The sequence below is a fragment of the Camelus bactrianus genome, chromosome 2, assembly GCF_048773025.1.
Source record: "Camelus bactrianus isolate YW-2024 breed Bactrian camel chromosome 2, ASM4877302v1, whole genome shotgun sequence".
Lineage (NCBI taxonomy): Eukaryota > Metazoa > Chordata > Mammalia > Artiodactyla > Camelidae > Camelus > Camelus bactrianus.
The window spans coordinates 11,981,347-11,999,197 of NC_133540.1; the positions used below are offsets into that span (position 1 = coordinate 11,981,347).

The following is a 17,851-nucleotide window of genomic DNA, read 5'->3' on the forward strand; positions in this document are numbered from 1 at the left end:
GGGCTCTGCCTCCATCTTCTATCAGACTTTCCTGCCCAGCCCCCGTCCGCCAGCGAGGGAACCTGGGCCTTGCAGCTGTTTCCCGTGGAGGGAGACAGGCTCCTTGGAGAAGCAGGCTGATCTTACTTTTCTCCGTAACCCAGGTCCTAGCAAAGCTCCAGTGTGGCCCATTCAGAGGCTCAGATACTTAATAAATTAACTTAAAGCAGTAGAATAGCAGAGCTGGAGGAAGTGACCACTGAGCTCACAGAATTCACTGCCCACACCCCCATTCTACAGATGAGGAAACAGAGACCAAGCGGTGAAGCAGCCTTGGCCAAGGTCACGCTGCTCCTTAATGCTGGCCTGTGTCGGGCATGCCAAGTGATGAGCTGCAGTGAAAGGCCTGAGAGGGGGCTCTGGGGCCAGACAGCTTGGGTTCAAGTCCCAGGTCTGCCATTTACTAGCTGTGTGATTAATGACTGTCCTTCCTGTAAAGTGCCACCTCATTGGGTTGTCGTGAACACAGAGTTCCTGGAACAGCAGGACAGAGTTCTGTAAGGGTTTGCTGTTGCTTTGTTTACTATTATTATCACCAAGTGAACCCTGAAATGAAGAACAAAGACAGCAAGAATTTTTATTTTAAAGGATTTTAAAATCCGATGATGAATGTTTGATTTAGTCTATTCAAGTCTGCATTCGACCCTTATTAACAACTACAAAATGGATGACTTTTGAGGAAATGTTGCTTCATGTCTTTAATTCTCACTAATGACACAGGCTATTCAACAGGAAGCAGCTTTTTTCCAGGAAGAGGGACAAAAAGTTAACAATATCTCGGTACCTCTCGGTCCCCAGTGAATTGGTTGTGACCTGTCAACCCAACTCTGGGGAACTGCCCGCTCCTCCTGGGCTTGCTGAACTGCCCCGCGGCATCCAGGGGGCGCTGTACGCCCACACGAATCCAGTCTCTTGGTTCATATCTTTGCTTCAGATCCCTCAAGGACTGCCCATGCCCCAGGGCCCCATCTGCCCCGCCAGCCTCGCCTGCTGGACTCCAGGACACCATCCTGGGTCTCAACCATCCTCTCCTCCTATGCCCGCCCCACTACTCTTCACTTTGTCCTTCAAATGTGGGCTCCTGTGGCTCTCCACCCAGCAGGGGTCTCCCTGTCCTCCACCTCGGGTAACTGCATCGTCCTGCACGGTGCGGTGCGTAGCAAACCCATGTGGAGTCAGGAAGAATACAGAACAACAGGTGCTCAGAGGGGCTGCCTTTCCCACTGCAGGGGCCCTGGAGAGCTTTCTCCCGGCTGGTTATTCACAGGCGCTGAAGCTGTAGAATCTCGATCTCACCAATTTAAAGGGCATCATCACTAATTACAAAAGCAATCATTTTTTCAGCAGCAAAAGGACAAAAGACTTTGTGCCCCGCACCTCCAACTTTCTTCCTCCGCCTTCAGAGGTGATTCTCACTCTCTGGGCAAGGGTAGAAAGCAACACACAGAATATTATTTTTCAATGTTTTCTTTCCCACTATGAAGATTGCTTTCCCAGAACCGATGAAGGCAAGGATGGTTTGGCTTCCCTGCACTGAGGATTCAGAGATGCAGGGGGGGAGGGGAGTGGGGAGATAATTCAGCATTATTGAACCAAACCGAGACATTAAAAGTTTCTATTCTAAACAGAAAGAAAGCAGGATGCTATACAAACGGGAAACCATAGTTGGAAATGCAATAACGAGTTACAAGACAATAAACATGAAGATAGACAAAAGAAAAAGCACATCAAAATACAAAAAGGTGGTAATGGGAGACGGTAGCATGAAAAGATAGATTTTTTTCTCTTTCTTTCTTTTTTTTTTCTCATTATTCTTAGGATGTGTTGGAGCCTACGTGATTATCAGTCTAAAGGAAATAGATATAGTAATGAGTTGATATACTTGAAAAAATAGATAACCACAAATCGAAAGCATACAATAGAGTCGCAAAAAAAAAAAAAAGAAACAAGCTCAAAATTGCTTAAAGACTTAAACATTAGACAAGACGCTATAAATCTCTCAGAAGAAAACATAGGCAAAATATTATTTGATATATATCTCACCAATGTTTTCCTAGGGCAATACACCCAAGCAACAGAAATAAAATACAAAATAAACAAATGGGACCTAATTACACTTATCAGCTTTTTCACAGCAACAGAAATCATAAGCAAAACAAAAAGACAACCTATGGAATGGGAGAAAATTTTTGCAAAAGATGAGCCTGAACATGGCTTAAATTCTAGACTATATAAATAGTTCATACAACTTAATAAGAAAAAAAAATAAACAACCCAGTCCAAAAATGGGCAGAACAACTAAACAAGCAATTCTCCAATGAAGATATACAAATGGCCAATAGGAATATGAAAAAAAGGTTCAATATTGCTAATTATCAGAGAAATGCAAATCAAAACTACAATAAGTTATCATCTCACACTAGTCAGAATGGCCACCATTCAAACATCCACAAACCACAAATGCTGGAGAGGCTGTGGAGAAAAGGGAACCCTCCTACATTGTTGGTGGGAATGTAGTTTGGTGCAGCCACTGTGGAAAAGAGTATGGTGAGTCCTCAAAAGACTGAAAAAAGACTTATCATTTGATCCAGCAATCCCATTCCTGGGCATATATCCAGAGGGAGCCTTAATTCCAAAATATACCTGCACCCCAATGTTCACAGCAGCATTGCTTACAATGGCCAAGACATAGAAACAAACTAAACACCCACAGACAGATGATTGGATAAAGATGTAGAATTTAGATATAGAAGAATATTACTCAGTCATAACAAAGAAGGAAATAATGACATTTACATCAACATGGATGGACCTGGAGATTATCACACTAAAGTGAAATAACTCAGAGAAAGACAAGTATCATATGATATCACTTGTATGTGGAATTTTTAAAAATGATACAAATGAACTTATTTACAAAACAAAAACACACTCACAGACTTAGAAAACTAACAGCAGTTTGGGATTAACAATTACAAACTACTATATGTAAAATAGACAAACAACAAAGATTCACTGCAGAACACAGGGGCAAATATTCAGTATCTTGCAACCTTTAATGGAAAAGAACCTGAAAAAGAATAGACTATGTATATGTACAACTGAATCACTATGCTGTATACCTGAAACTAACAAAACAGCTGTATATCTGAAACTAACAAAACATTGTAAATCAACCACATTTCAATTAAAGAAAAAGATAAGTTCTAAATACCTTTATTCAAAGAAAATCTTCAACTCTTACCTCTTACGGAAAGTAAAATGGGAAGCTTGAGCAGGACCAAATTATACTGAATGAGAGGTTACATACCTTCTCCAGCACGTGGCACATGCTACACACACATTGTGTTTTCCTTCAGGTAAGAATGGCCCTTACTGCCCAGGGAGCGAGTCCTCCTTAGACAAGGCCTGTGTGGCAGTGGCCTTCTTGGCACCGCTCCATCTCACCAGGAGGCCAGGATTTTCAGAGCGGAGCGAACACATATCTCATACACTTCAGATCTATTTCCTGAGAAAAACTATGGAAAGACCAAATTCACCTGCAGTGCGGGAAACATGAGCAGGACCCCTTAGCAGACCGACAAGCCCGAAGCAAGATGGCCTGATGTTCACATCAGAACCAGAACAACAACCGTCTGGCCCCAGTTAAACGATCACCATCTCCCCTGCAATGAACGGTTGGTACTCAGTGTCAGGGATGATTCTGTTGAGACTTGAGAGATCAAAAAAGTCAGACCAGGGAATCCGGACCTGGTGGATGTCCAGGCTCTGCCAATGGTAGAGGTGGCCCCAAGGGGGTATCACCAGCACCGATTCCTCCATTTTCAGCAGGGTCTTCAGGAGGAAGGCGATGTGGATACAGACGCTCCTATGGAGGCTGAAGCCCTCTGGAGGGTTGACGTCACACAGAAGGTACCTGGCAGGGAGCAAAGGAGAGCGGGTCTTCAGGGCCAAGCCTCTGCACAGGAATCCCGGCTTAGATAGAACAGATACAACGGGAATCCCTGCACAGCCCATGGCCTACAATCCAGACACATTCAGCAGCTTCTGGTTTGTATAGTGGAGGCACTGCCCACCCGTCTCCATGTGGCCAATTACTTCGAGTCCGGAAGCACATGCAGAAGACATCTTGGCATCTGTCTAACAACGCTAAGTACCTGACTAGTACCTGAGCACACGTTCTCCAGGGGCTCTCAAGCTTCTTGGCCTACAGACCCCTGTACACTCTTAATTACTGAGGACTCCAAAAGGCTGCTGTTTATGTGGGTTAAATCTATCAATAGTTCCTGTGTTAGAACTTAAATAAGAACTTTAAAAAATGCTTATGATTTCACTTAAAAATAATAACAACCTACTACATGTTACCATTAATACTCTTAAGCAAAAAATAAGTATATTTTTCTAAACAAAAATCATTAATGAGAAGAAGAGCAGTGATTTTAATTTCTGCAAAACTCTTTTGGACTGGTGAGTTCTGAATTCTATCTGCCTCTAAATTCCCTGTTTTGTGATATCACAGACCAGGTTTTCCCTGGAAATCCCCACAGGAAACTCGGGAGTGCAAGAGTGTGCAAAAGGCAGGTGACATACCGGCGTTTCTATGAAAATAGTCTTGCATCTCAGGGGCCTCAGACACACTTTGATAACTGCTGCCCTACCCTAGGCGAGACTCTCCTACACAAGAGCCAGGCAAGGGTCCTGGCTTCTTTAATGAGTTATCGCAGCCACACTCCTCCCTTCTCTGTGTTAATGTTCCCACAACCTCCATTACCGCAGATGAAGATGTAATCCTCAACTGGGGCCTCTAATCCCAGAAGACTGCCAACTTTGAGAGGGAAGGCCCATCTACCATCCCTACACCCCGCACAGTCTATTTTGAGTCAAGCCCTAGATAACTGCTAATCGGCAATGACCCTTGTCTTATTCCTGAGTTTTACCGAAGGAGCCAACATCTGGATGGAACTGAAATTTCCCTGCAGATAAACAAGGCTGATAAACCACCCCATTCCAACATCTGATTCTGGGGCTCTTCAAAACCCGGATAAGGCCCCGCTTCATAAAAGTCAGGTCCTCCGCCTGCCCTTCCCGGGGGTTCTGGGAGGCCGCGGCCAAGCAGGGCTACCCGGACTCGCGGTCCCAGCCCCAGTGCCCGAGGGGGAGGAAAGCCCGAGGCTGTGCCCCAGCCCTGTCCTCCCCGCCCCAACCCGCTCCCTGGCACCACAGCGCCTCCCCGGCAGCCACACCAACCAGGATCCCACCCCGGTCCATGTCCACTGGCCCCGCCAACGGCGCGGCCGTACATTTACCGTCTGTGGGACGCCGCCCCAGACAGGATGTCGGCCGCCGACTGACCAGGCAAGAACTAGTCGCCCAGGCGAGCAAGCCGCCAGCCCCAGCAGCAAGCACCTCCATGGTCCCGGGTAGCTGCACACTTCCGGAGCCCGCTGCCCGCCCCAGAAGCTCACACCGGCCCGCGCAGAGCGCGGCGCATGTAGCCATGGCAACGCCGGGGGGCCCTCCTCTAGCGCTTGCGTCTGTGTCCTCCCGAGGCTAGACGTGAGAGGGCAGAAATTGCGGAGCCAATGGGAGCCAGGGCTCGGCCAGGACGGGGGCTGGGGGGAGGCTTATGGGGCAGCTGGGCGGGGCCGGGGCGGGCGGTGCCGAGCAGGCTTCCTCACCTGCAGCTGGCGCTGGCCGGATGCTGGGGCGGTGCTGCCACCAGTGGGCGGGGCTGTGGGGCGGTGGGGCAGCGGGGCGGGGGCACCCTCACCTGTCCATGTGTGTGGCTCAGCCTGGGCTCCGCGGCCTCCCCTTGCACCGGACGTGGACCCAGGCTGCCGTTGGGCAAGATAGAGGACTGAGCCAAGGCACAAACGGCTGGCCAGGTAGGGCACCTGAAGTGCAGATCCTCCAGGCCCGCTGCCGGCCTTGAATTCACGCTGCTGGGCAGTTTCCAAGGAGACGGGATCTGTCCTAAGAGGGGAGATAGTGCAGGGGTGCCAGATGCCGGGTTAGGTGCGGTCTTACAGGCTAGCCACGGTGAGAGTGTTCAGAGAAGCCCCTGTGTTGGCGGGGCTAGGAATTTGGGGTATGGGGTGGGGATTGTGTGTGCCATGCTCTGTGGTCTCCCCAAGAACTCTCACCCCCAAGCAAGGGACCCTGCTCCCTCCACCATTCACTGCACCCCCTGCCTTCCCCAGCACCACTACCCCTGCCCCCAGAGTGTCCCATGACCTCTCCCCACACCGGGCACCGTCCCTGTTACAGGTACTGAGGTCCTGGTGGTTCCAGCCCGAGGGTGGGGGCTGTATCTGACCAGTTAGGATGCCTGGAGCTTTGTATGAAACCTCAGAGCATAATGCAGGCGTGCACAGAGGCCCCTCAAACAGGATTCCCTGAATGGCCCTCCCACCACGGACCCACAGCGCAGCTGCCACACCAGGCCAACCCTGCTGGAAGACCGCTGGTCCCTCTCATCCTGTTCCTGATCAAGAGTGCACCGGCCACACTGCTGGGTACTTAGGGGGCCTTAGAAGAGCAGCTGGTATTTTCATGGGCAAATATTTGCTCTTTTGGGAAGATTTCAGTGCAAAGGGATGTAGGATATGCTTTTTCTGTTGCCCTGAAACTGGTGACTAGGATGCAAACTTAAGTCAAAACAGGTTTTAGAGAGAGCTGCAAAATATCTAACCCAAAGATCACTGTTCCCCAGCAAAGGCAACACCACCTGGCCGGTGGGGTCCTTGTCCCTCATTCTGGAGGTTGGGGTTTGCACCCTCCAGCTGGGACAGAGCCCGAAACAGCTCTGAACACGCTCCAACAGGCTTTCCCAGCAAAAACGGCCTTTATTTTGAATCTGGGTGAAGGAACCAGCTGAGACATCTGAGTAAATCTTCCTGGGTGTAACCAGGCCTTTTATGCTGAATGAAAGAGCGGCTCTCCACATGCTAACTTCTTAGAACTGAATGTGTGTCAAAACCTTCATGCATGTAGCATGTTGGGAACAGCGTTTCATGGTGAGGGGAACTATATAACTTACATGTGTATGGGGAAGCCCTCACTCCAACCGGCTTTTCCTGCGCACACTGCCTTTATTTCGAAATTGGCTGTTGCTGAGAAATCTTGGTAAGCTTTCCTAGGTGTAACCATGCCCATTATGCTGGACGAATGAGCGGCTCTACACTTGTTCACATCTCAGAAATGAATGTGTGTTGAAGCCGTCATTCATGTAGCGTGTTGGGAACACAGTTTCGTGGTGAGAAGAACTATGTAAATTACATGTCTATGGTGAAGCAATTGCTCGAAATGGGTATTCCAGCGCATACTGCCTTTATTTCGAAACTGGCTTCTCAGAAGACCTGTGGTCTCCACTGCAGGTCTGTCTCCAAGCTCTGGGCCAGCATGGTGACTCTGCTCCCCCTGTCTATTCTGGGAGGTCTAGGGGTCCTCCATGGCCCTTCCACCATTGTTTCTTTTGGAAACACCCCACAGATGAAATGGGCCTGAGAACAGGAGAGCTGGATGCCAGCAGCCACTGCCCAGTTTGTGGCTCCTGGGAGGGGCATCTCCTCTCTGTGGGCTCTGATCTCACCTACCCTCTCCCCAACCCCCACCCCTCTCCTCCTGCATTTCCCGATTGATCCCTGGATAATGGTCCATACCAGGAATGACCTGGGAGAGGTTTTATGAGTCTTTAAGGGAAAAAAAAAAGAAATCTTTAAACAAATTACTGAAAGTAACTTCCAGCTTTCCCGGGAAAGCCCTCTTTCCAATGTTTAAGGCTAGTTGACAGGGTGTCAAATTGCCTAACCACTCACATCTGAGCAACTGCTAACTCTTTCCAGTTCCCCGCAGCATCCACCTCTGGCAGCTTGGCCACAAGAGGGCAAGAAAGCTCTTTCCCCATGCCAGCTCCAGCGTGGCCTTGGAGGCAGTGGAGGCTGAGAGAAAGGGCCCCGCCCTGAAGTTTGGGGGGCCTCCAGCCACAGCCAGAGGAGCAGGAGTTTTCAGAGTGCCCCAGGAGGGAAACCAGGCAAGGCTGCCTGGCCCAAGTCTTCCCTGCCCAGAGAGCCCCATGAACTGCTTTGGGCCCCACTCCCCATTTGGGCCCCCTGCAAAAAGGTACCACGGGATCCACACCTGAGAAGGCAGAAGGATGGCCCTTTGGCCTGGGGTCCCAGCAGGTGTGTCCTGTGATACCTGTGGCCACATATCTTCCTTGTCTCTCCAGGTCAGTGAAGGGTCTGTGCTGGGCACCTTGGTGCTCAGGAACATGGGAACAACTCTAAACTCAGAAGGACAGAGAGACTCTGCCTGGAAGCAAGGATTCCAGGGAGACGCCTTGCCCAGAACTGGGGGACTGTGTGCTGAGTAGACCCCTGGAGGCAATGTGGGGCTGTGGGGTCCTCATCAGAGAAGGGAGCAGGTGTGCTTTCCGGGGGTGGAGCCCTGCTTTGTCCAGTCATGTCCTTGTGTAAGACTCATTTACAAACACCTTCCAGTCCATCTAGGGGTGGCCTCAGAGTTGGGGGTAGAGGAGGAGAGTGAAGGGTGCAGACTTAGGGCCCCCTGACCCACCCAGGGAGCCAAGGGTCAGTGGGAACATCGTGGGAGTCTAGTGCAGGGGTGGAGGACGAGAACTAAGAACATGCCAAGTCATGCAATAAAGTGACCTGTGATCACGAGACACAGGTGGCTGTACACCAAAGGAGGGAGATAGAAATTTAGACCCAAGCTCTGAGAATCTTGAGAGGGGCTGGAGGGTCCCAGGAGCCCGAAGGAACAGCTCTTCTAGGGGCACAGATATCCCAATAAACACATTTCTCATGGATGCTTTTTGGGGTGCAGAGTGAGTTACCAGGATCCTAAAACTAGTATGGAATCCCACCCCCTTGTTCATCACGATTCCTGGCAATAAATTGCTGTCATTTTTTCCTGGACATGCACAGGGGAGGTGACTGCTGTGGTGGTCACTGCAGGACTAGAATATTCTGGTGTGGGCTCTGTGACCACAGAAACCCAGGGGGATTTCTTAACGGGAGCACCTGGAGTCCATGCCTGCAAGGACCACCCTCATGGGATGGCCAATGATCCCGTGGTACCCAGGTCACCAAGTGACGAATTTGTGAGGTTGCCTGGGGTAACCTGGGGACATGTAGGTTTCTGTGGTCAGCACGTGGGCCCAGCACTGCGGGATGGTCTGCACAAAGAGGGGCCTGCCCTCCTGATGATGGCTTCTAACACCTGCAGGGAAACTGCTCCCTGGGCGCCTGGAGGTCCATATTGAGAGCGTCCTGCCAGCCATGAGGGATCACCTTCCCCTGATGCAGAGGCAGACCTCTCCCCCTTGAGGCCCAGGGGACACCTGGCTCAGGTCCCAACTGTGTGCCCTGGACACACAGAGCCCCAGATCTCTGGCACAGACTGGGTTGTGGTTGTGTCGGGGCAGAAAAGGCCCAGGTAAGGGGCTCATTCAGGGACAGAGGCCACTCTGCATGGATACTGGACCTGGCAGCAATACACTGCTTCAGAACTTACCTGGGCTGGGTTTCCAAGCTGTGGGATGGAAGGGCCTCTCCTTCCTGCGGTGCAGTGGGGGGAACTAGATCCATCGTCAATATCAGCCCTGAAAATGGAAGCTGCACTACATCCATTCCTGGAAAGATAAATCAGGCCCCTCCAGTCCAGGTGACTCAGAAAGTCAGTCAGCAATGTTCGGGGCCCCCAGTTTAGGCTTTGAATTAGAGCTGAGCGGCTCAGGAGGCCAGATCCCTGTCCGTGGCTCCAGGAGTAGGCTTTCTGCTGGGGGACAGGATCCTCACAATCACCTGTGTCTTTGTGGGACTTTCCCCTCTGACCAGCTGGGAGGCAGGGTGCAGTTGTGGGAAATGGTGTTTCCATGAGCAGAGGGCCACCAAGTGGTGGGGGCACAGGAGACTGTGAGAATGAGTCCCGCAAAATTTCTGGAATCAAAAAACTGGCAAATGTGAAAAAGTGCATAATTTGTTTTATCGAACAGGCTGCTTATGTACGTTTGGAGGGCCAGGTTCAAAGACTCTGCATCCATCCAGGACAATAGCATCAAGAGAAGAACAGACAGAGCAGAAGGAGATCTGGGGTTTCCCCCAGGAATGAGGTGGAACAGGGATTTCTGCAGATTTGCAAGGCGTCCCCTACCACTGAGCATGGGGTTACAACCCCACGTGACCACCGTCGTGTTTGGCTTGGGCTCCGGATCTGGCCTGCTCATTTATTCTTCCAGCTGAGTTCCAGAAACTCAGAGGGTGGACTTTGAGGGGCTGCGTTTGGAACCTAGTGAGGAGCTGGATGGTCCTTTATATTGAGTCCCTTCAGCCTAATCACCGTAGCTGAATCCCAACACCCCCCAGGCACCCAGGGTGGCTGTGGAGGGAGAGAAAGCCTGGCAGGCGACCTAGGGGTCCCACTGCTCTGTCCCTCCCTTGTCTTCATTCCCTTTCACCCCAGAAGGTGTGATTGTCTCGTGTCATGGTGGCCACCGTAGTGTCCCTCCCAGCAATCTCTCTTCTCCATCAGGTGGGGTTCCCAACCCCACTCAGCCTTCTCTCTGCATGGATGCTGAAGGACCAGGACCACCTGAATTTCTGAGCTTGAGCAGTAAGGTGGAAAAAAAGAAACCAATGGAAACAAAGAAACAAGTTATTGTGGCAAAACTGCCCACCACAGAGAAGCTGCCCTGAGTGGAAGGGAGGGTGTGGGCATGCCCATTTGTTTCCTGTCTCCCAGTGCTCTTAGCTTTCTTATTGCAGACCTGCATGGTTACAACAAAATGATCTGCAAAACTGAAAATATTTACTCTCTCGCTTTTACAGAAAAGGCTGGCCAGCCTCTGGTCCGGTACCAGGCAAGTGATTGGAGTCCCTTTCCAGTTTGGAAACATCTGGGCAGGCCCAGGTTTGCAAAAGTCTTTAAGAGTAGTTACGGAGTTTTGCTTCTAAAATTCTTTACGGCTGTATATACTTCTGAGATGCGGTTGTGCTGTGTAATTCTGAGCCGGGATTTTCTCAAACTGTTTCTCACTTCTTATACCAGACATTCCTAAATTCCAAGGGGAACTGTATATTAAGGAAGCCATGGAATTTAGGAAAAGGATACAGATCTCATTTCCTTTTAAGCATCAGTGTACCTCCATCATGGCATTATTGGTTATGAGTTATTGATAGGGGAATTAAATAGTAAACAGATTAATAGAAAATAGGGGATTTTAGGTACACAGGTTCATCTTTTCAACATTTTTTGTAATATTTGCAGTTTAAGATGGCCATTCCTGAGAAACAGGTAGCCTCTTAGAATGAAATGGCATTTCCTCTGAACCATACTTAATTTTTATTTCGTAGACAGCAGGAAGGGTAATCACACATCACACATTTGGGGACGTCAAAGAGAAAATGTAACTTTCTGGGAGCGCACTCCCCCATCTCCCCCTGCTCTTTTCACTGTCCCATTCTCCCTGGAAGGCTCTTTCTTATCTTCTTCTCATGGCTCCAGTAACTCTTTCTTCCTCCTCATCCCTCAGCTGGTAAGGTTACTTTTCTACTTTGAACAAGCAAACAAGCCAACAGAAGAGAAGTTTCACAAGCAACTCCCAGCACATCCGCTCACCTAGTGTTGTCTGTGACCTCACTCTCGGTGCCCCACCTCTTATTACAGGTGACATCGAAAGCCAATTCCTCGAAAAGTCCCCAGGGCCCCATCCCTCCCATCTTCTCTGGGTTGTCACTCCCAAAACCATCCTCTCTTTCACTACCTCATCTATTTTGTTCTGCTAGTTGGCTCCCATCAGTATATAAACGTCCATCTTCTTAAAAGAAACAAACAGCACTCCTTGACCCTAATTCACCCCCACCAATTGCCACCCTGTGTCTTTGCAGCAAATCTTTAAGGAGTTGTTTAAACTCACTGTCTGCATCTTCTCTTGAGCCATCCCCTTTTACACCCACTCTGGCTCTTCCCCTGATCCCTCGCTCTATGGAAACTGCCCTGTCAAGGCCATCAGTGACCACACGTTGCTAAATATAGCGGTCAATTTTCAGTCCTCATCATGCGTAGACCCTCGGCAGCATTTGACCCAGCTCTTCCATCCCTCCTCCCCCGTGTTCCTGCTTAACTTAAACTCCAGCCCATCGCTCTGTCTGTTTTCTGCTTTTGGTCTACTGGCTGGTCCTTTGCCAATGTCTCCTCTTTTTCCCAAACATACACTGTAGGTGTGCCCCAGGGTTGGCTCCTGGGCCTCTCATCTCTCTCTCTGCTATTCCTTTGGTGGAAGCAACCCAGCCTTGGAAATTGGCATGCCATCAATTTCTCGATTTCTCCAAAACTCCCTGATTTGCCCTTTCCATCTGGACCTTTATCCCTGAGACTCACATTCTTTTTCTTTCATTAATCTTGCTTTCACATTCATACATATGTTCTACTATGTAATTACTTTTCCAAATTTTGTATCAGTAAATATATATATCATGTAAAATGCTCAAATCTGTATTATTTCCACTAAGATGCTTATTCTACCTTAGAACCTTTCTGCATTTCTGTATTTATGTGAAAAAAGCGAATAGCATTTCTACAAGCCTCATAGTTAATCAGTGTGTTTGTTTGGGGCTATTATGTAACATGAAATAATGATATATTAACATAGTCCTTTTTCATTTATTTTTATGTAACACCAAGATGAGGTTTTTGCACTGAACACTGGTTTTATTGAAATTTTACCTACGTTATGGACAGTCAGTTTATGTGAAAGCCCTCATTTCTCCCCTTTCTGATATATTTTCCATTTGGCTATATATAACATATACCTTGGCATGAAACAAACTTCCCAAATCATTCACATAATACAATTAATACATTTAAATTATATTTTTTAAATGTTAAAAAGAAAAAGAAAACAGACTCCTCTACCTATTAGGCATTTCTGTGGCAATATGTAATACACACCTTAACCATGACATTGAAGAACTGAGCTGATACCAGCCCTTTTCCACCTGCTCAGCCCCACCTTGTCCCATCCCTTGTGGATGGAGAGGACATCCCTCCCATTGTCCAGGTCCAGATGTTTTAACAATGTTCTTTCTGTCTTTCTCTTACACACACAGACAGCAAATCCAGCTTGTTAGAAAATTCTGGGTATTCTGTCTTCTTAACCACCTGCTCCCTGCTCCCCGCCCTCCTAAGAGCCACCTTCAGCCCTTCCTGGACACCAATAGCCTCCTGTTTCCATCTTTGCTTTCCTACAATCTCTCATCCACACAGAGTCATAGGGAGCCTGCAAAAGCATACATTGATGGGGTGGGTTTAGTTCAGTGGTAGGGCGCATGCTTAGCATGCAAGAGATCCTGGGTTCAAAAATGATTATAAATCAATAAAAAATGTTAAAAAAAAAAAGAGATCCTGGGTTCAATCCCCAGCACCTTCATTAAAATAAATAAATTACCTCCCACAAAAAAACACAAACACAAAAGCTTAAGTTGGACTATATCACCCCTCCCCTCAAAACTCACTAAACGGGTCATCATTTCATTAGGAGCCAAAGTCGTCACAAAGGCCTCAGGACCCGGCGTGCTCTGCCTCTCTGCCCACACTCTCCCCCTCACTCAGGGGGCCTCTGGCTCCGGTTCTTCCTTCTTCCTCCGGATCTATTCTGCTTCAAGTTCATTACTCCGTGAGATCTGCCAGGATTGCCTTATTCCCTCCTGCCTGCCTCCCACCCCACCGCCATCACCGGAGTTTGCTCATATCACTCTTTTTTTTTTTTTTAATTTTTCCAAGCTCTTACTACCCCCAACATGCTGCCTGTTTCCTCTACTAAAACTCTGAGCCCCCAGTGATGGGGAGTCATGTCTATTTTGTTGACTGATAAAGCCCGAGAACCTTGTGAATTGGTCTAGTTAGGAGATTCCCGTACGTAGTAGGAGCTTATACACATTTGCTGAATGACTGTAGATGCCCTGGTCCAATCCGATGAAGCACTTCTGTGTCCTGCTCAAAGAATAACTGTCCTTTCCACCTGAGAGGGGGTGACAACTTCCTTGGTGATCAAAGGCAAGATCTTTTTGCTTTATGCTGTTAACCTTAGGCGGGGAGACTGGGGGATCTTCATATATATTTTTAAATTTGGTTCACTCTGCAGTTTGTCTTTGCTCTCTGTATAATTTTGAGAAACTCTTTATGAGTGATCATTCTTCCATCAGATTGAACAGGGTCCAGGGTGAAGGACCAAGCCTGTCCCATCGGCCATCCTATGTGTCATGTCCTGGGACCCAGTGGATGCTCAGCACGTAAGTGAACAGAATGGAGTGAGTGAAGAGATGGGAGCATCTCCTTATTGTGGTGGCTGCTCTCTGTCAGATGCCTTGAGATTTGAGGAAGGGTTTACAAGTGCGGAGAGGGGAGATCAGGTCTTCTGTGCTCTTCCTGAGTGCCCTGGCTTTACCCATTCCCCCAGCCCACTCTGGGCAGCCAAGTTGAGGAGCTGGGCCACCGGAGGTTGTGCTGATCAATAATCCACCTTCACCCCAAGTCCGGGGGGTAGGGACCCCTGGTTGTAGTCTCTGGAGTCAGGTCCTTGGAGGAATTCCTCACTGAACTATGTTTTGGACCTTTTATTTTTCTCTATAACCACCAGCTGAAGAAGATTGTCTTAGACACATGGAAGCTGAGGACGCCTACTGTCCCCTCGGAACCCAGGTGGGGCTGGGAGTCTGCTGTTTGTATAGCCGGTGGGCTCGTGTTGCTTTGGGCATCCCTGTGTCTGAATTCCTGCAGTACACTCGGTGGTAAGGAAGGGGTGCCTGGCAGGGAGGGAAGTGGGTCGGGAGACTGCACAGCTGTGGAGATGTTAACCTGGGGTGTGCAGGAGCCTGCTGATGCATGGCATCTCGGTTCAGGGAACTCTTCACCCTCAGAGGGGTTCCCACTCCCGCAGGGGCCATTTGATCAGGGTGCTGGGCTGTCAGGGGACCGCAGGGTTCCCAGTGAGGATTACAGTGCCTTCAGGCAATGGGAAATGAGGGGTCCAGCGGCACTTGAATTAACTGTGCACCCAAACCCAGCCCCCACCTCTTTCAGCCTTTATCCGTATCTGCAAAACTGGAATTTTATTAACCATCCCGCGGGGTCGTTGATGGGCTAGGACAAACTAGACAGTCAAGAGCTGGAATTCCTCTGTCCCCTGATTGTTTTCCTTCTTTCTGACTATTTGCTCTCACAAGCTCAGTCTCTCTGTCTCTCTCTCTTTCACTTCTAACTTTCTCTCATGCTCTGGTTTCATTTGACTTCCAACCACCGCCCCTCACCCTCGCCAATCCCCAGATGAGTGAACTTGATTTCTGTGTGTCAGTTCCAAATTCCCAGGAAAGATGCTCTGTCTCCCTCTGGATATGTTGTCCAACCCATCAGTTGTGGCCAGATGAGGGAGTCCCTCTGGGACCAGTGGAGGGTCTCCGCCCAGCCCCCCAGCCACCATTTTGGGAGCACATATCTCTCCAAGGAGGAGGTACTGGCTGTGACCTTGTGTCAGTCAGTATGAATTTATGTCTCCTCTTGCCCCTCCTTCATCCTCCTAAACAAAGATGAAAATTAAACACTCCCGGGATTTGTGTCATGGAACACGCAGGGTGGGGGCTAAGGGGGCTGGAATCTCTGCTGCATTTAAGGGACTACAGTGAATCCCCAATGAGAGCCTGCAAAGGGAACACCACCGCCCCCACCTGGCACTTAGGGTGCTGAGTCTGCGTGATGTTGAGCTAGGCTTCTGACCACAGCTCAGGGGTCTGGTCTGACCAGTTAGCCTTTGAAACCAACCAGCTTTGGATTCCTCAATCCCTCCCTGAGGTTTTACCTGAACCACCAGCTTCTGCATCTCTGAAGACAGATGATGAGGACCCTTCACGTAAGCCGTTCGCACAGCCCTCTGCAGGCCTTTGTGCTGCACGGTCTGCCCGGCGAGATAACTGAGGTTGGTATTTTACTGATGTTAGAAATAGTCTGGTTTCCCTATGTACTGTTTCACTGAACAAGCAACAGAAGCCACCTCTCGCTGATAAAAGCAAAAAGGGACTTAATGAGAAGATGCTGGGAGGGTGTATGGATTGGCCAGGACCGGAGCCAACCCAGGAGCTGTAGGAGGTGTTAGGGAGCCCCAGGCACCAGGCCGGGCTGGGTGCTACCGGGCCCCCTGCCACCCCAGAAGGGACCCCTCTCCACCCGACCCTCCACCTCACTCACTGCAGGTTCATATCCCGGCAGGGCCAGGTCACACTGAAGCCACCAGCACACACCTCAATGGGGGAGTTGACACCGTCTCAGCTGAGGGCGTGCCCGGTGTGGGGAGAGGCCCAGTTAGAAGAAGGCGGTTCCCCTACTGTTCCGAGTTAAGGTGCAAGTCAGTGCCCATCACTCAGGAGAGCCAGGCTGGACGGACCTCATTGCGGTGACTAGGCCGTCTGAGTTCACTTAATACTTTCTATGTTTGAAGGCCCTGGAGGGAGAAAAAGTGAAGTTTCTAGAACTTATTTTGTGTTTCCCATGTACCAGGTGCGGTAAGCAAGCCACTTCAGACAAGACCCAGAGCAACCACGTTAATAGGCCACGGAGCAAGTAGTGCAGTCAGGCCTCTGTGGACCCGAAACCCGTGTCCCCATCAGCTCAGTAGTTACCAGTGGAAACTGGGGGGATTTATGGGACTGTGTGCTCCTGTAGGGGCTGGGATGTGTGTGTTTAAATCCACATCTTCAGAAACTCGGCTAGAACCACAGCCACTTATTGCACGGAGGCAGAGGAGGGGAGGATTCCAGCCTTTGTTCCAGCTCGTGTGGAGCTCAGAAATTGCTCCTTCTGTCCTGAAAACAACACCAGAGCTGAGGGAGCTGCAATCCCACTGTAATTCTTAGATCCCAGAAAAATGAGGGGAAAATCTGCTCCCAAAACAGAGAGGCAGCCAGGCAAGCTTGGCGAGTCACAGCTCCCAGGGCAGAACCCGCTTTTGTAACAACCCCCAGGGCAGGCAGATTTAACAGGTCCCTGAGGCCAGTGGAAGTCTCAGCGTGGGGAAGTCCGAGTGTGACAACTCCAGGGGGCCAGTCAGAGGGGCCCCCTGCTCTTTTTCATGAATTTTACCTCCAGGACCGTGTCCTGTTCTCAGAATGAAGGCCTCAGAGGATAACTCCTCATGCTTCCTGCCTGGAAAGGAGAAAATAACTCTATTGAAATATACCCAAAACATTCTGTTTCATTTGGGGAAGTTGTTTGTTGTTTGTTTGTTTTTTTAATGAGAAATTATTTTACCAGAGCCTAACCAACCTGGGAGAAGGGAAATCCCTTCTGTCTCACCCAAATTGGGGTGGGGGGAAAGAGACACACTTGTGGAGGTCACAGCTCAGGGCATAGGCTCAGTGAGAACTAATCACAGGACTACAGATGCCCTGCTCTGTCCTGCTCCCCCAACACCTTACCTCCATGTCAGTAGGGCCCCTGTGTAATAACAGGAATAAAACTAAAAGAAGTAAATGTCTCAGGAGTGTCAAGGGAAAACCCAAAGACAGCGGGGAGATGAAAACAAGGACACACAGGCTGTTTTAGCCTCTCACACCAATAGCTGTAGCAAACTACACACAGCCCATCCCAGTAGATAAACAGAAAACCTCACAGAAGAAAGTATTTATTTTGGTTCTCTTACCCAGTGCATTCCATGGTGCATCCTTGCCTAGAATTGAGTGGAAGCAAGTCCATCTCAGAAGGGACATAACTGAAGAGGGATGGCTTTCCAGACTCTGATGGG

General features: G+C 49.4%; 1 long non-coding RNA gene across 1 annotated transcript; it reads left to right on the forward strand.

Moving 5' to 3' along the window:
* Positions 1-5,788: 5,788 nt before the first annotated feature.
* On the forward strand, positions 5,789-17,851 carry LOC141579311 (uncharacterized). Its single transcript, XR_012510462.1, has 6 exons — positions 5,789-5,924; positions 10,890-10,971; positions 14,265-14,351; positions 14,699-14,849; positions 15,907-16,030; positions 17,754-17,851. It is a non-coding gene; the product is annotated as an uncharacterized LOC141579311 (long non-coding RNA).